At 43.3% G+C, this 18,658-nt stretch overlaps 1 long non-coding RNA gene across 1 annotated transcript in view; it reads left to right on the forward strand.

Moving 5' to 3' along the window:
* LOC139705052 (uncharacterized) overlaps positions 1-18,658 on the forward strand; it is a 49,219-nt gene that overhangs the window by 26,036 nt on the left and 4,525 nt on the right. The window contains exon 2 of the long non-coding RNA XR_011706943.1: positions 2,501-2,601. This is a non-coding gene — a long non-coding RNA (uncharacterized lncRNA). The remainder of the gene's footprint in view (positions 1-2,500; positions 2,602-18,658) is intronic.

Raw genomic sequence — 18,658 nt, forward strand, 5'->3', positions numbered from 1 at the left:
TTATTGATCTAGAATTTTGAATTTTCAATCAAAATTTTCTCTTTCTCTTGCATAGTTCTGATAAGAAATATAATTTCATCCTTTTTTTCCGCTGTCCATATATGCCTTTTTTCTGGTGCCTAAAAAAAATTTTTTTTTAAAGTCAGGTGCAGTGGCACATGCCCTTAATCCCAGCAGCTTGGAAGGGTGAGGCAGGAGGATCACAAATTCATATCCAGCCTCAGCAACTTAGCAAGACTCTGTCTCTAAATAAATATTGTAAAAAGGACTGGGGATGCAGCCCAGTGGTTAAGTGCCCCTAGGTTTAATCCCTAGACCCCCCCTCCCCCCCAAAAAAAGAATCATTACAGGTTCTCAGAACTTATTATGATATACATTGCTGAAATTTTCTTTGTGTGTTTTTTTTTGTTTGTTTGAGTACTTTTGAACTTCTTGGATCTATGTGTTTATAATTTCCATTAAATTTCTATCAAAATATTTTATCTATCAAAATATTTTCTATGTCACCTTCTCTCCTCTCTTTCAGGGATTTCAATTATGTAACTTTTATACCACTGGAGGTTGTCACAAAGCTTGTTGATGTTCTCTTTGTTTTTAAAATTCCCTGTTCTTTGTGTTACCCTTTGGCTAATTCATGTAGCAATGCTTTCAAGTTTACCTTTTTCTTGTGCAATGTCTAACCTGTATTAATCCTATACCAAGTATTTTTTTTAATTTAAATTTTGTAGTTTTCATCTCTATATGACTTGGGGTTTTTTTCTAAATCTCCTCTGTCTCTCTACCTTTTGAACATGTGAAATACATGTATGGCAACTGTTTTTATGTCCTTTACTGTTTGTTTTACCATATGCATTAGTTCCGATTTGATTTCAATTTATTGATTATTTATTTGCTTCATTGTGCCTCATATTTTCCTGCTTCTTTTCATGACCAATTTTTATTTGATTCTGATCACTGTGAATCTTATCTTGTTGGGTCCTGCATATTTTTGCAATCCTGTAAGCATTCTTGAGCTTTGTTCTGGGATACAGTTAAGTAACTTGGCAGCACTTGGATACATAAAATTTTAGTTTCTAAGGTCTTAAAGTCTTGTTTTTAAGATTTGTTAGGTGGGACTAGAGCAATGCTCAATCTAAGTCTAATTAATGTTTTACTACTGAGTTAAAACATCTCTGTGTACTCTACCCATTGCTTCACCAATCTTTTGTTGTCTGAAATCTGGCTGGTGGAAATAAATACTATTTCTAGCTCTGTGTAAATGTCACAGGAGAGCGGGGAGCTGAAACTCCAACCAAGCCTTGGTTATTGTGTTCCGACAAAATCCATGCAAGAGAACTTTTTTTTTTTTTTTTTTGGTGATGCTGGGAATTGATGTGCATGCAAGGCAAGCACTCTACCATCTGAGCTGTATTCCCAGCCCCCTCAAAAGAACTTTATTATAAGTGAAAGTAAAGTAAAAGAAAATTAAGGCTCAAGCAGAGAGCACTCTTAAAAGATTGTGGGCTGTCTCTGAGCAGAGAACTACAAAGGAGACAATGCTGTCTCCAAATTTATTACTGTTTGGTATTTACCAGGAGAACTAGGGACCACCTTCTGTACTCTTTGCCAGTCAGGTGTTTAACTCGTCCTTCATGTTGGGTAGTGGGAGTTTTTGACCTTACGGTCTTCTCTGGAATTGTCATGGGCCCTACCTATTTAGGGGGGCTACATCTACAAGTCAATCCCATGTTAATGTGGGTACTGGGGTCAGTAACTGGTCAGAAGTTACCTTAGTGCTACTAAAGGAATCTTCCTTCCCAGACAACTGGAGATGCTTATAGCCATAATTGCTAACTTCACACCAACCTCAATGGACCCTGTCAAAGTTTAGTCCCATTAATCCTTTTCTCTTGATGTGTTTTATAAATAGCTCCCTTGCTTTTGTTTGTTTTCTACAAATCAACTGCCACCATTTGATTTCTTAAAATAGCTTGGGGGGGTTGGGGTTGTGGCTCAGTGGTAGAGTACTTGCCTAGCATGTGTGAGGCACTGGGTTCGAATCTCAGCACTGCATAAAAATAAATAAATGTTCATTGACAACCAAAAAAATATTTAAAAAAAAAGATAGTTTAAGGAAGAACTGTAAGCAAAATTAACCAACATGGTTTCAGCACCACTATGAAAATACAAATAACCAGATGGAAGCATACCTTAAACAATCAGCGAGCTTTCCTGTGTTCTGCATTGGAGTCAATCAGGCAGTGGAGGGGCTCATTTTCTGAGTAGAAAAGTGGCCACTGGTTACAGAAGGAGTCTGAGTTTTATAGTTTACAATGAGGGTGGTTTAATTATTGGAGACTGAAGCAGGACGTGTTGGTTTGGAGAGCCAGGAAAGAAGTTGTAAAAAGCCCAAAACTCATTGTCACTGGGAAAAGTTAAGAAACTCAGATATTCATTGCTCATCTTCTTTCTCCGGGATTCATAGTTTCCCAGAGTTTCATATTTGCTTTTCTCCTTCCAGGACTCATCGGCTATAGGCAATGAACCTCCTTCCTTCAGGACCACTGTGGTTGGGACGGGATGAATGTTTGTTTTTGTTGGAGATGCTGGGGCATGAACCTGGTAAGGGATGCTTTCTTTTCCTGGGGGCCCATTGTTACTGGGAAAGTTTTACTGGGAGAGGATTAATGATTGCCTTCTTTCTCCCTCTTCCTCTGGGTCAGACAGCTTTGGGGGTTGTCATTTCCCTGTCCTGAGGGTTGTCATTTGCCTCTGCAGAACTCTAGAATTCTGTGTGTGCAAATCTCTCCTCTCTGGTAACTGCTTATGGGTTCTGATTCGTTTGTTTTCCCCACTCTCATCTCCATCTCCTCATCTCAGGGAGGTCACTGGGATTTACCTGGGTTCTCCCTTCCTGTATCTTAATCTTGAAACTGTCTCAAGGTAGGAAACTTGGCCATTGTAGGAATCCTATCCTTTGTTCCCCATTTTTTTGAAGGTATTACTTTCCTTTACCGCACAATATGTAGAATCTTAAAAATCCTTATTTAATATAGTTTTTTTGTTTTCTCCCAAGCAGGAGAGTAAACCTAGTATGTTACTCCATCTTGGAGGGATATGGAAGGTGTTAAAGGAAAAGCTATTATCATGCTTGTTAAAATAGTAAGGAAGAACTTTGTTCAGGATTAGTGCAATAGATGTCAAGCTGATCAAGAGACTAAGTGGGCTTAACTCTAAATACAGTAAAGAGATCTGGAGATTTGTAGACAATAAGAAGAGTAGCAGGGGAAGTGTTAGCAGATGAAAAATTACTGAGAGGAGATAATCAAGTTTGGGGATATTTTTCTCAACTGACTTAGCAGGATTCTTGCTACAACCAGACTAAGCTAGCTGAAGTCAGGCCCAAAGACAAGTCCTGTTGAAACCAGGGCCCAGAGGGGTTTGTCTAAGGTTTGGTCAAGGTGAGTCTTTGATATTCCCTCTCTTGTTCAAGGAAAAATAAGGCACTTTTTTTCTTTAATTCCTCCTCTTCTTTGGAACAACATGAATCCCTTTCTCATTCAGCTGTCTTTTATTCACTGAGGACCAACTGAACTGAGACTTGGTAATAGGGCATCAGGTCAGGAAAGAGTCTAGATATTGGGCTTAAATTTTCTTTGCAAGGTAGAGTGAGGATAGCAGTAAGCAATTCGCTGGATTTCCTGATTTGCCATTTGAATGTCTTTGGTTATAGAAGAGACATCAGTGTCACGATCATGGTTCTTCCTCAGAGCAGGGAACAGAAGTATCTAGCTTCATCTTCAGGGCTTCTTGAAATAATCTCAGTGAGGTTCTGGGCATTTAGGTTTTAGTTCTCAGTGATGCCAAATCAGGAGAGGGGGAGAAATTTTATAGATGTTAGTTTAGAAAATTGTAGCCAGATAGTAATGAATAAGAATATCAATGGTCAGTCTTATTCAAACACAGGAATCACACCTGAAGGCTAACCAGTAGAAAAATTAATGAGCACCATCAAGGCCTATTTCAAATCTAAAAGACCTTGCGGCTCACCTGTGGGAACACCTCCAGCTACTCCTTTGTCCTGGAGGTGGAAAATGGAAGGTGGAGGTGAACCTGGATGAAAGTTACAGGAAGGCAATAGCCTTGATATCTTTTCAATGCCTATTTTACATACATTTTACTCCACACTCTACCCAGAACCATATATAAGCCCCTAAGCTGGCACACCAAAATGGGATTTTCTGCTATCAGGTCCCCTCCTGCACCAGCTTTGGGAGAGTTCTATTTCTTCTCAAATAAATCCTGGCAGGGAATCGTGTCATCTCAAAACTCTGGATTTTTTTTTTGGTACCAGGGATTGAACTCAGGGGCACTTGACCACTGGGTCACATCCCCAACCCTTTTTATTTAGAGACAGGGTCTCACTGAGTTGCTTAGCACCTCACCATTGCTGAGTTTGGATTTGAACTCGCAATCCTCCTGCCTCAGCCTCCGAGTTGCTGGGATTACAGGAGTGTGCCACTGCACCTGGCCCATCATTATATTTGGCTTGATTATTATTATTACTATTATTTTGGTCCTGTGGATTGAACTCAGGAGTGCTTAACCACTGAGCCATATCCCCAGCCCTATTTTATATTTTATTTAGAGACAGGGTCTCATTGAGTTGCTTAGTGCCTTGCTGTTGCTGAGCCTGGCTTTGAACTTGCAATCCTCCTGTCTCAGCTGTAAGGTCAAGCACCAGTGACCAAAAGGAGGCAGATTAAAAGCTGCTGAACAAGGCTGTATTGAGATTCGCCCCAGGTGAGACCCTCTAGTCCAACAGAGCGAGTCTGGGGGAATAGCATCTAGGCTCAGCCGGATTGGAATTTTATTGGACCTAGGGCAGTAAGGGAGGGATTGGGACAGGAAAGGGAGGTTTTTAGAGTCCCTTGTCCTCCTAGTGTTGGTCTGGGGATCTTGCTGAGATCCATGTCCTTCCAGGTCAGGAGATCCTGCTGATGGACAGGTGGTTATGAGGCACCTGATTGGTTGTTCTTTCTTGTGTGTGGGTTGCCTTTGTTCCCTTAGCCACCTCAAACCAACCTAACATCCCAGCCTTTTTGATGATATAGGGCGCTGAATTCCATCTGACCACTTCCTGCTGGTTAGGGGTGAAGAATCTCATTCCTGTAAAGGGGTCAGGGAGGGTTTTAGGTGGGGGCAGAGTCTCTGGAGCTGGAGGAGTTGGACATGAGTCATAGATCTCTGTCTTGGGCATCAGAGGCTGGTAGTCTTGAAGAAGTAGTTGATTGACAGACTTGTTGGTGAATTTGGGATCTCATCTTGCAGGAACTTCTGTAGGCCATTTAACAGACATGGTCCTATTAGGAGAAACATAAAGAGGAGTAATAGGGGTCCTGCGACAGGGAGGAGCCAAGGTCATACTTTCTGAACATTTCCCATGGAAACTGTTGGCCTAGTTGCTGTCTCCTCTTTTCTAGCTGTTCTTGTAGTTGTTTGATCTTGTCCTTCACTACACCCAGGAATGACTGTGTTTTGGTTTAACTGTTTTTGCTAGGTGATCATGCTGGTCAAAATTGACTTTGTTTCTATTGTTAAGAGTCAGCTGAGTTCCCAAGGGGTCACTTATAGGGGAACTTAAGAGTAGCTTCTTAGCTCTGCTAGTGCCATTTGTGTCTTGGGCACCAGGGGCTGGTAGTCTTGAAGATATAGTTGATTGACAGAGAAGTAGGATGGGTCCAGGTCTTGCTTGACCATGTGGCTTCCCTTGGAAACATCAGGGATATCTCCCTTCTCCAATTGCCGCAGTCTGGCTGGGCACAAATGCCGCAGTCTGGCTGGGCACACAATCACGAGCCACCACACAGCTTGTAGATTCAAACAGCAACTCTTTATTCCCGAACTCACACCAGCCGTCTACAATCACGTTCTGGGGAAATCCACGTTCTCTGCCCAAATCCACCTCCACTGGGCTTCTATCTCCCAAAAAATACTGTCTGAATCCCGTGAGAACTCAAGGGGAACTCAGGCAGTAGGATACACCCTATTCCCAGCAGGAATAATCTTAAACCTGGAATGCCCTAAACCCGATTATCCTAAACCGGGAACACCCTAATCCGCCCTGGTCCTTGAGCAAGGTCACCTACATTCAATGTCACTGCAACATGAGGTACGCTGGCAAGGAAATTGTCATACCTACTTGGCTAATGGCTCCCAGCATCTCCCCCCTTCTGATTAATTAAACAACAAGCAATGTGGCTTAAGGACCGTGCCTGGTAGGTTGTCCCATTCAACATATGGTTCTTACCCGTCATCGGAAAACTGACCTTTAGGCGTCAGCCTCCTGTCTTAGGTTGATACCACTGCAATTGAATCATACCCGTCACTGACTACCGGTCCAGCATACAGCCATACTTGTGGATAGGTCTATGCACCAGTGTGGGGGGGGTGAGGTTCTTTGCCTCACCTCTGTTGGCCCCCAAATTTGGCCTTGGTGCCAGTGGGGGAGTGAGGTTAATGTGGCTTAAGGACAGTGCCTGGTAGGTTGTCCAATTCAACATATGGTTCTTACCCGTCATCGGAAAACTGACCTTTAGGCGTCAGCCTCCTGTCTTAGGTTGATACCACTGCAATTGGATCATACCCGTCACTGACTACCGGTCCAGCATACAGCCATTGGCCCCCAAATTTTAGACCATCACTAGCAGAAGGGAGGAGGATACAGAAATGCCACAACACCAAGCCAGTGGGAGTGGATTTGGGCAGAGAACGTGGATTTGGGCAGAGAACTTGGATTTCCCCAGAACGTGATTGTAGACGGCTGGTGTGAGTTCAGGAATAAAGAGTTGCTGTTTGAATCTACAAGCTGTGTGGTGGCTCGTGATTTGTGCCCAGCCAGACTGCGGCATTTGTGCCCAGCCAGACTGCGGCATCCAATGACCCTCCTATTCATAGCAGGCGCACTAATTGGCTTTTCATTCTCCAAAGGTCTCATTAGTCTCCCTGATCGGGAGGTTATGTGGCCCAGAGTTGCAAAGATCTTTAGAGAAGTTTCCTGTTCGCTAGATTCAGACTGACTCAGAAGGCCAGAGCCAAATATTATTTTTTTGGCCCTTTTAATTTAATAATTTTAAGTCTTGATCTTAAACATCTAGCAAGTCAGCCTCACCAGTCTTAAATTAAGAGTACTGGGCTTTAACTAAAGTCTGGCCTACTTTGGAGTCATTCTGACATGTTGTAAGATGGGAGGCAGAGCCTTATCTCAGGTAAGGTGGGGCTCTCTTAACTTAAAAATACATTTAAATTGTACCCCAGTGGTAGAACTTTATATTAATCTTATTGATAACAGGTCCAGTTATAGAACATTAAATGATATAAATAAATATCCAATATGTTATTCTTATAAGCCTAAAATTACCATGCAACTTTTTGGAGAACACTAGCTCTTTAAAAGCTTCTACCTTAAAGACTTGTATACCTGGAAAATATGAACACATTTAATATACAAAGAAGAGTAACAGCATCATAATTACATTGATGTTTTTATATTAGTGTTATAATATTGCAAAATAACAGTTGTTGTTTAACCACAGTCGTATAGTCCTCAATTCCTTTAAGATTACTTGCTCAAAAAACTTAATAAACACAATGTTATGAATAAATTAATATTTTAAGAAATTCCTGTCCTTTTAACATAGATCAAACTTTGGTTTATATCAGTACATTAACATTTGACCTCAGGGGAAAAACCTTACATATATATAACCAATTTACACAGACCTTCTTTATCACTTACTTAAACCCTCTTATTTACTTAATCACATAGACTTTCTTATCCAGAAACTCTTTTTTTCCCCTTTCTATTAAATATTGTTTCCATACCTAGAACCTTCTAATTTCTTTTCCCCATCTGTTAACTCCTTTTTTAAAAATTCACATTTTGAAACAATTTTTATAAATTTTTGAATTTAGGCAAATTATTCCATTGTAATAAGAAATATTTTGTTATTTGTACTACAAATAACAGTTAATCACATCTGTTTGCCATTTCATGAAAACATAAACAATGTTTAAGTATACAGAATTATACCTGTTGGGACTTTAAACTCTTAGTAACCTTGTTTTCAGTTTCAGTGATGACAAAGCAACTTTAAAGATCATTTTCACCAGATATCAGATAGGGGTCTGAGGGCCCTCCTCAGCTCATTTGAGCTCCTGGTTAGCTGGTAAGGGGGACTGGTGGGACTGGGTGTGGGCACTGACAAGAGAAGAGAGGAGTGAGTGCATGGAGGGGATCCGTTGAGGGGGGAGGGGGAAGGGTTGTATCATAGAAGATATGACTGCAGGAAAGGAGGAGGGAGAGGAGGGGGAGAGGGATGGAGGGGGAGGGTCCTGGAGAAGGGGAGGAGGAGCTGTGGGGAGGGGAGGAGGAGGAGCTGTGGTAGAAGGGGAGGGTGCAGGTGTGAGAGGGGAGGAGGGAGAGGACTGGTATGGGTAGGGAGGTGCTGAGAGCAGCTCAGGTGGATCTGAGAATGAGGAAGGAGATGTAGGTGAACAATGGGAAAGGGGTTTGGGATTTTCCCTAGCAAGGAAGACTTGAGCAGTAGAACAGGTAGAGCAGAGGGTGGGAAGGGAGCATATATCCCAAAAAGCCCGAATATAAGGGACTTTGCCCACTTCCCTGTCCAGCGACAGAAATTGTCCACATCAGTGAGGACTTAAAATCAAAAGTCCCTTCTGGGGGCCATTTTGACCCATTGTCTATGTCACACTGGGGCCAGGCCACAGTGGAGTAAAAGACCAGGCGCTTATGGTGTAGGTCTTGAGTGAGTCCTAATTTGGCAAAATTTGAATATAGACAACCCAAAGGAGTTTTGGGGTCTAAGGAGGATTTGGTGTTTCCCATGACCTTCCAGAGTTGGTGGAAGCAGAAAAAGGCATCCCAAATTCTGATCGAACTCACCCAAGGAACGGATGTGGGCCGGGTGGGGGTTGAGGTATCCCTATAAGCCACGGAGGCCCAAACAGATCAAAATGGCTCACATGAGGTCATCTCCACAGTTCCCAGGGCAGAACGGGCGGGGGTCTATGGCATGCATCTGACTTATGGACAGACACCCCCCCCACACACACTAATGGAGAGGGGCTAAAAGGTCAGGGGAAATGAGGGAACTTACCCCACTCCTGTCAGCCTGGATGAAAGGAGAGGAAAAGAAGGAGCAGCTTAGAAATTTCCTGTCCGTTTGAAGGGGAGGGTGGACCTCAACCCCAGATGTAAGTTATGGGGGAGGCCTGGTGCTTTGTTCCCTTAGCCATATCAAACCAACCTAACATCAGCCTCCCAAGCCACTGGGATTACAGGCATGTGCCACCATGCCTGGCTCTAAATTTTTCTCTTGAATTCTCCAAAATATCCTAGTTTCTGGGCCTACCAGGAAGCAACTTCCTGATGTGTCTTTGGCCTGGGAACTCTGAAAGGCTGCTTTTCCCCAGAGGGCTTCAATAGCACCTTGTTCCACAGAGTCAACCTGACTTCCTTAGCACTGTTTATATCTGATTTTATACATCATTCTCATATAGGACATTCCAGCCAAAGCCTTGGTTACATAACCAATTTTTCCAATTATGTCCTGTTTCAAAGAGGACAGATTCTTATTGAAATCATGAAATTAATTATATTGCCATGGAAATAAGAATATCCAATAATCGTTTTTGAATTCTGGAAGAATTGGAAAGGGAGGAAAAGATAAATGTTTCATTTTTGCCTCTGAAAATATAATCTATTAAATTGTTACATATTATAGATAAGAGGCATGAGGAAGGTGTTCCTTGTATCTATAATGTTGCTGAAAACTCACTCCTTGTCCTCGATGTCAATCCAATTGTGAGGACACGGTTTTGAGAAAAAGGAAAAAGAAGGTTTATTTTGCTTTGCTAGCAAAGGAGAAACACAGGGGACTCCCATCCCAAAGGCTATGATTCTGCCCATCAGCAAGAACAGGGGGCTTTTAAAGAAGTGAGTCAAAGGCTACTCTGTTGGAGTTGTCATTCATTTGTTAATTTGGGAGATAGTCATTTCTGAGATCTTCTGGTACCATCCCCAAAGTCTGGATTACTTTGTTCCTATGGTGGGTGTGTACTCAGGCACAGATATAGCTACCTAAAATGGTGAAGAAAGGTAATCCTGTTTCCCCTGAGATTAGGGAAGAGCAGGGAGAGAGGAAGAGAAAGAAACAAGTCCATTTAAGAATAAGCTGCAGAGGCAGAGCAGCAAGGGCTATATCAAAGCATAAAGTAGACCACTGTTACAATAACACAGAACATTAAAGAACCAGCAATGTTCCAAACAAAAAGTCATAAAAATTATGAATCTTCTTTGATTCCTTCAGTGGTGTATGATGAATTCTTTGAACGTACAGTTTCTCAACTAGAGTTCTAAAAATCCTTACGCAGTCCAGCAGTCCTGTACTAAGTTACGTAAGCAATGTTATCAGAAGTTTATATTCTGTATTGTTTGCCATAGTTCCTTCCAGGGGTCTCTGAGACAGACCCCTTTTCTTAAAGATGAATTGCTCTGCACTGTAGCTAAATTGCAAGGACTTTCAAAGAATCAGAATGAAACAAAAACTACTTGTGGATGGCATAAGGCTTGAAATGGTCCTACATCTAACGAGAGTCATTTGACAAGAGACTTTTTTAAAAAAATTTATATGGTATATAATACTTTTAAATAATAACTGGAAATATGATGGATGGAATTACACCTTGATATATCATGGGCAGCAAGGGTATTGACAAAGTGCCAGGAAGTTAAGACAGACTCTGAAATACTTAGGTAACAGTGATCTACTTCACCTTTTGAATATAGCCCTGCTTGCTCTGAGGCTTATTTTTAAAAGGGACATTGTTTTTTCCCTCTCTTCTCCTTCTCCCCTTCCCTAACAGGATTAGGGAGATAGGATTATCTTTTCTTCCCCAAACTAATTTGTCCTTGAGTACACCCACCATAGGAATGAAGTAATCCAGACTTTGAGGATGGTACCCGAAGATCTCAGAAATGGCTATGTCCCAAATTAACAAGTTAATGACAATTCGAATAGAGAACACATGGAATATAGCCTTCAAATCACCTCTTTTTTAAAAGCCCCCTAGGACTGGAGTCCCCTGAGTTTCTTCTTTGGTGACAAAGCAATAAAACTTCTTTTTCCTTTTTCTCAAAACCATGTCCTCATTATTGGATTGGTGTCAGGGATAAGGACTAAAGCTTTAGGTAAAACTTATATTAAAAATATTTGTACATACAAGGCTGGGGTGTAGTTCAATGGTACAGCACTTGCCTAACATGCATGAGGCCCTGGGTTTGGTCCCTAGTACCACCAAAAAGAAATTTTGCCTATACAAATATGACCTAGGGGAAGGGTAACTATCTCTGCTTTTGACAGTCCTTTTTATACAATTCAACATATCAAGTAAATTCAATTACTCTAAAATATTCTTTTTACAAAATGAAAAGACAAAAATCCTTTACATCCTTTCAGATTTTCCAAGAACCCTTTGGAAACTCCCAACATCAGCTCAAGATCCATAGATTTCATTTATGACTTGACTTTGGGAAAGTGAAATTTTTAAAAAATGTCAAAAGGCTTGAACACTTGAATAAATAAGATCCTAGATCACTATGAACCAATACTTAGCCAAATACTTGACCAAAGTGACAATAAATCATTTCAAAAGTAATTATACAAGATGATGCAACACAGGGTCACTTGATGCTTTGGCTATATGTTTTGTGGCTTTGAAACTTATATTTTCTTTTCCCTAAACTTCTTCTCCCTGATCTTATTTTTCCTGGTATTCTCCTTCCTAATCTCATTTTCTCTGAATCACCTTTTTAAAAACTCCCTGCTCCCTGTGATGGGTAGAATCACAGCCTTTGGGACAGGAGTCCCCTTTGTTTCTCCTTTGCTAGCAAAGTAATACACCTTCTTTTTTGTTTTTCTCAAAACCATGTCCTCCTTATTGGATTGGCATTGGGGACAAGGACAGAGCTTTTGGCAACAGTAACATCATTATAAAAGAGATCTTAGTTCTTTTAAAAAATGAGATAACTCTGTTGTCCTCATACAATCAAGTTAAGTACAAGAAATTACTGATAAGACAGAATATTTCCTAGGTGGATGACTTAAAAGATAAGTAAAGACTTCTTATAATCTCTTATTAAGAGCAGACAAATAATCCAACAAAAAATTGTCATTTTAACAGGACATCAAATTAGTTTTTCATCAGTGTAGCTTTTTAATTTCAAATTTGGGGATGGGGTACCAGGGATTGAACCCAGGAGTGCTTAACCACTGAGCCACATCCCCAACCCTTTTTAATATTTTACTTAGAGACAGGGTCTCACTGAGTTGCTTAGGGCCTCACTGAGTTGCTGAGGCTGGCCTGGAACTTGGTGATCTTTCTGCCTCAGCCTCCGGAGCCACTAGGATTATAAGTGTGAGCCAAAGTTCAAATTTAAGAAAACCCTGAAGGTGAACACAACCAGCGTTGGCCATACAAGAAAAAAATTCCTTTTCCAAGATTCCTTTTTGCAGGCCTTCTGCAATTTCTTATGTCCTTTGAGCGTTTTTCTCAAGTTTTTCCTCTTTATCTCTGTGGAACAATCGGTCCTTTTACTTTAGGACAAAATTACTCCCTTTTCCCTTAATAAGAACACATTCACATTCCTTGAATTATTGACAGGGGAAATTGTTTCCCTTCACCAGAATCATGTCTCCTGCATTTCTTTTTCCTTTTCTTTGTCTTTTTGGTACAGGGGATTGAACCCAGGGCGCTTAACTACTGAGCTACATCACCAGCCCTTTTTTATTTTTGAGACAGTCTTGCTAAGTTTCTTAGAGCCTTGCTAAGTTGATGAAGCTGGCTTTGAACTTGAGATCCAACTGCCTCAGCTTCTCGAGTTGCTGGGATTACTCCTGCATTTCTTTTCATTTATCATTATATTTATTATTTATATTTCATTTATTAATTATAATTTTTACCATAGTGATCCTCCACAGAGGATTCTGCTAGGTCATAAGAATTTTGCTATGCCCATTTAGCAAGAATCCCCCGACCTGTGACAACTAATCACTCTGGTTAAAGTTTTCAACACATGTAAGTAGAAGGTAAATAATTTTGAATTGCAATTCACAATTGTCAGAGTCTAGGATTCTGTAACAGACTAGCAATGTCTACCAACTCACAATTTTATAGGTATATGCTTCCTCCTAGTACAATTTTTCAACATGACAAAAAAGGAACACACTTATTAACAGACTCAAATATTTTTAGCCTCTCTGTACTGTATACAATTAAGAAGCCAAAATAACTTAAACTTATGCTCAGTTTTTAAAAAATATTTTATTGTTTAGTTGTAGATGAACACAATATCTTTGTTTTATTTTTATGTGGTGCTGAGGATTAAACCCAGGGCCTCACACCTGCTAGGTGAGTGCTCTACCGCTGAGCCACAACCCCAGCCCTTGTGCTCAATATTAGGGCTGATGTTTTTCACCAATATTTTTGGTGAGATTTTCTTTTGCCCTGCTATGCCTTTGCTTTAGAGGGTTTTTGGGAACCCCCATTGGAGGGCAGGGAGCCTAAAAATTCAACTCATGGTAGGAGCTGAGGGGCTGGGGTAGGAAGAGAAAATCCTGGAGGGGTGGACAGAAGAATGGAGGGAAGGGGACATAGCCAGGATTCCAGGCACTGAAAGAAGAACAAAGGTGATTAAAGGGCCGGGTGCAGTGGTGCACACCTGGAATCCCAGTGGCTCGGGAGGCTGAGACAGGAGGATTGTGAGTTCAAAGTCAGCCTCAGCAAAAAGCAAGGGGCTAAGCAACTCAGTGATAACCTTATCCCTAAATAAAATACAAAATAGGGCTGCGGATGTGGTTCAGTGCTCAAGTGCCCCTGAGTTCAATCCCTGGTACCAAACAACAACAAGAACAACAACAAAAATGGTGATTGAAGGAACAGGAGCAGAATGGATGGGAAAGGAGAAGATGAGAAGAGCCAGTTCATCTCTGAAATCCCAAATTGTCCTTGATAAGATCATCAAGAAGGGAAGCAGACAGAGTTAGCATCACATACAGCAATACAAATTAGGGGTGGCGGTGGTTCTGTCAGCTGAGTGTTCCCATGAGAGAAACAGAATCATGCAGGAAGTAAAAGAGCTCACAAAAATCCAGGAAAAAATTTCTAGCTCATGAGTCATGGAACAAATGCCCCTCTTGAAACAAGGACCCAGGAAGGATACCCAGCCCAGGAGGTACCTTTTGAACAAGGAAACCTGAGGCTTTGTACTGTGGATCTGGAGACACCAACCTGTCCTTGGTGTGCTTCATGGTCTGTTCTCAGAGCAGTGGCTCAGTTTTGGGGCTCACCAATGGATCTCCCAGTCAATCATGCAGGAATGAAGACAAGGGATTCAAAGGTGTGCACTTGGGATCCTTTGAGATTGTTGGTAAAGATGGCGCTGGGAGTGCTTCTCTTCCGGGAGCTTAGGAATGTTGGTAAAGATGGTGCCCGGAGTGCTTCTCTTCCGGGAACTCAGGTCCATGACGCACTGAATGGCGCTGCGAGCCATCACCTCCAATCCCTGTGAATGGTGTGAACTTTGAATGGCGCACCTCCAATCCCTGAAGTGGTGTGAACTCTCGGCCAATGAAGAAGTAGCAGCCCACTTGCCTTGCTCCTCCTCATCCTGCATTAAGCCCATAAGTATCAACACCCTGTTTGTGCTCGCTCTCTTACTCTTACTCTTACTCTCTTGCTGTCTGGCTCTCCCTCTCTCTCTTACTCTCCCCTTTCTCTCCAACCCTTCTCCTTTCTCTCTCCCCCCTCCTCTCTCTCTCATCTTCCTCTCTTCTCTCTCTCTCTCTCTCTCTCTCTCTCTCTCGACCTCCTTCTCTTCTGTGACTGACCGCTACGGTCTTGATAATAAAATCTCGGACAGATAAACAGTTGTTTTGGCTTGTTGAGTTTACGGAGCTTTTCCATTGTCCTTTACATTGGTGCCAAAACCTGGGACGGGGATCCCCATCGTTCAAGGTGGAACCCCATTCCCAAACTCAGAGCCCAACTGTTCTTGTTGTAGTCCACTCCTCTGATCACCTGCCTGACATCCACCACTGGGCTGCAGATTGGTGAGTTCCCCCATCCCATGAGCGCCTGAACCCTAACTCACCAGAACGAGGGAATTGGCCGTTGAGTGTCTGGCAATCCCTCCGGGTGTTTTGGGGGGGGGGACACACTTCACCCAGACCCATCAGGGTTGCGGTGGACCCCGGGCGCTCTTCTACGACACCCCTGGGAATCGACCGCCTGGGACATAGGATTAATTCTCTCTTTCTAACTCTTCTGTCTCCCTTCACTCTTATCTCCCGTGGATGGGTTAGTGTAATTGCTACAGCCTGTCTCACCTGAGTCCGGAACTCTGTTCCTCCTGGAACTCCCTTCCTCCTGTTCCTCTTTCGTTCCAGTCGAAAAACTTTCCTGACGTCACTTTGCCCACGGCCCCGGCCCTATATGGATCTCACAGATCGCACTTCACTGGTGATGACCGGGTAGTGCCCTCTGTATTTCCTCACGGGGGTCGGTCATTTTGGGGATGCCCACTTGATCCTCCGTTCACCCCGAGCTTTCAGGAAGCTCTTTCCGGACCAGGTTCTCTCTCTCTCTCTCTCTCTCACGCTTTCTCTGACTCCAATCTTGCCCTTCCAGCATGGGAAATTCCTTGTCCCTCCTGGCCGATTCTCTCTTGCGGTGCCTCTTAGATAATTTGAAAACCCTGAGCCTGGCCCCTGATATTAAACTGAAAAGGCTCATAAAATTCTGTACCCAGGACTGGCCTACATACCCCTTAGACACCAAAACATTTGGCCCACGTGTGGGTCTCTGGATCCCAATTTACCCGGGATCTTTTTAATTACTGTGAGCAATCAAAGAAGTGGAACGAGATTCCCTATGTGGAGGCTTTTTCCTTGCTTTGATCTCATCCAAATCTCTGTACCCAGTGCAAGCCTCAGCATCTACTCCTTGCTCTCAAGCCTTCTTCCTCCTCTTCTTCTCCACTCTATGCCTCCACACTTTCTCCTCCTCCTTCCTCTTCTCTGCTCTCTGGCTCCACTTTCAATCCGGCTGATGAACTGCCTCCATACTGCTCTCCCCCGCCCTCAGCCCCTCTTTCCCCACCTCCTACTTCCTCCTCTTCTACATCTGTGGCTTCTTTTTTGGACACTTCTCCTCCTCTTCATCCTGACACTTCCACACAAACTCCTCCCACTTCTGTTCCTTCTGCCTCGGTCCCTCCACCTCAGTTTAGTCCACCCGCCACCCATTCAGCCACCCATTCACGCACTAATACAGCACCTAACTCACAAGTCACCACATCTCATCACCTGGCTCAAACTTCACATGTTGTGGTCCCCCTTTGGGAGGTCTCCAGGCCGGACGGGATTTTAAGGGTTTATGTTCCTTTTTCTATGCTTGACCTTTCTCAAGTAGAAAAAAAATTGGGATCTTACAATGCAAACTCTGTCTCTTATATTAAAGAATTTTAATACTTAACTCAAGCCTATAGCCTCACCTTTCATGATCTCCATATGATTCTGTCCAATACTGTCCTCCCTGAGGAAAGGAGAAGGGTCTGGGACCAGGCTAGGGCCTATGCAGACCAAGTTCATCAGACTAATGCCTACCATCCCATAGGGGCCCAGGCGGTTCCAGACCAAGACCCCCATTGGGATTATAATGACCCCCAAGACCTGGGACGTAGGGACCACCTTATTACCTGTCTGATAGCTGGCCTAAAGGTGGCAGCACAAAAGGCTATTAACTTTGATAAACTCCAGGAAGTCATCCAGGAGAAAAATGAAAACCCCTCGGCCTTCCTAGACCGACTAACAAAGGCTGTCCTTCAGTACACTCATTTGGACCCTGAATCCCCAGATGGGAGGCAATGTCTTATGACCTATTTTTCCCCACAAAGCTACCCCGACATCCGGGCAAAGCTAAAAAAACTAGAGAGGGGACCCTTGACTCCTCAGAACGAGGTGTTGGCCATGGCCTTCAAGGTCTACCACAACAGAGATGAAAGAGCAAAATGCCAAAAATGCCAGATGTTGGCCCAGGTGTTACAGGGCTCCTTCCAACCTGTGGAAAGGGGGAGACACCAACCCCCACATTGAGGACCCCCTGGGCCCTGCTTTAAGTGTGGTGATGAATGACATTGGGTTAGAGCTTGCCCTAACCCCAGGGCACCACCCAGACCATGCCCCAAATGCAGACCGTCCTGGCCACTGAGGATCGGACTGCCCCAATTCCCGGAGGGGAGCTGAGGTCAGTCACCCCGCCAGTGACTTGCTGGGCCTAGCAGCTGAGGTTTGACGGGGCCCTGGGTCTTCTGTCCCGACCTATTCAATCACCAAGCAGGAACTCAGGGTTGTTATCCGAGTGGATGGGCATCCCATAAACTTTTGGTAGACCCCGGGGCCACATTCTTGGTTCTGAGAGAGTTTTGGGGAACTACCTATCCCTCTGAATCTCCTATTGTCAGGGTAGGGGGTCAAACCATCATCCCGTGCAGAACTCCTCCCCTCACTTGCTCCTTATCTGAGTTCTCCTTTTCACACCATTTTTTGGTTATGCCTCAGTGTCCAGTGCCCTTGCTGGGAAGGGATATATTATCCATCTTGAAGACCCCCATAACCTTACCCTTATTGTCCTCCCCTACTTATATCTTCGTCATGGCTTTACTCCCTGACAAAGAAGAGACTTTACCCCCTTGTGTCTGGTGTGGAGACCCCAGTGACCACCAGAACACACATTTTCCCCTCCCCTGTAAAATGGTAGATCCAATTGTATGGGACACTGAAACCCCGTCCTCTGCAAACTGCTCTCCCATGGAAGTGCATCTTAAAGACCCTAACCACTTCCCAAACCAGACTCAATATCCCCCTGCCAACTGCCAGTCTTAAAGGCCTAAAGCCAATCATTCAGAGCTTACTAAGAAAGGGGGTCCCCCGTCCCACACACTCTCCATTCAATACCTCAATTTTAGCAGTAAAAGAGCCTAATGGAACATACCATTTGGTGCAGGACTTAAGGTTAATTAATTCTTCAACCAGGCCCATACATCCCCTGGTTCCAAACCCTTATACTATCCTTTCCTCCATTTCTGCAAACTCCACCTGTTTTTCAGTTATTTATCTTAAAGATGCCTTCTTTTAGATTCCACTATCTGTCTCTGCCCAAGACATATTTGCCTTCACCTGGACTGATCCAGAAACTAGACGTTCCCAACAGTTAACCTGGACTGTCCTGCCCCAGGGGTTTTGAGACAGCCCACATATTTTTGGACAAGTCCTCGCAGGAGATCTTGAGGATTTTTTCCCTCTATGCCCCGACTCAACCCTCCTATAATATGTTAGTGACCTCCTCCTCTGTAGTCCCTCATTAGAAACCTCAAAGTTGGACACAGCCACCCTTCTGAATTTTCTTGCTCACTGAGGATATAGGGTTTCTCCGCAAAAGGTGCAGCTCTCTCTCTCTGAGGTTGTTTACTTAGGGTTCCACATTTCCCCAGGAAAGAAAGCAATCATAACCGATAGAAAAGGCCTTATTGAAAGCCTTC

Source organism: Marmota flaviventris, chromosome 3 (genome assembly GCF_047511675.1).
Source record: "Marmota flaviventris isolate mMarFla1 chromosome 3, mMarFla1.hap1, whole genome shotgun sequence".
Lineage (NCBI taxonomy): Eukaryota > Metazoa > Chordata > Mammalia > Rodentia > Sciuridae > Marmota > Marmota flaviventris.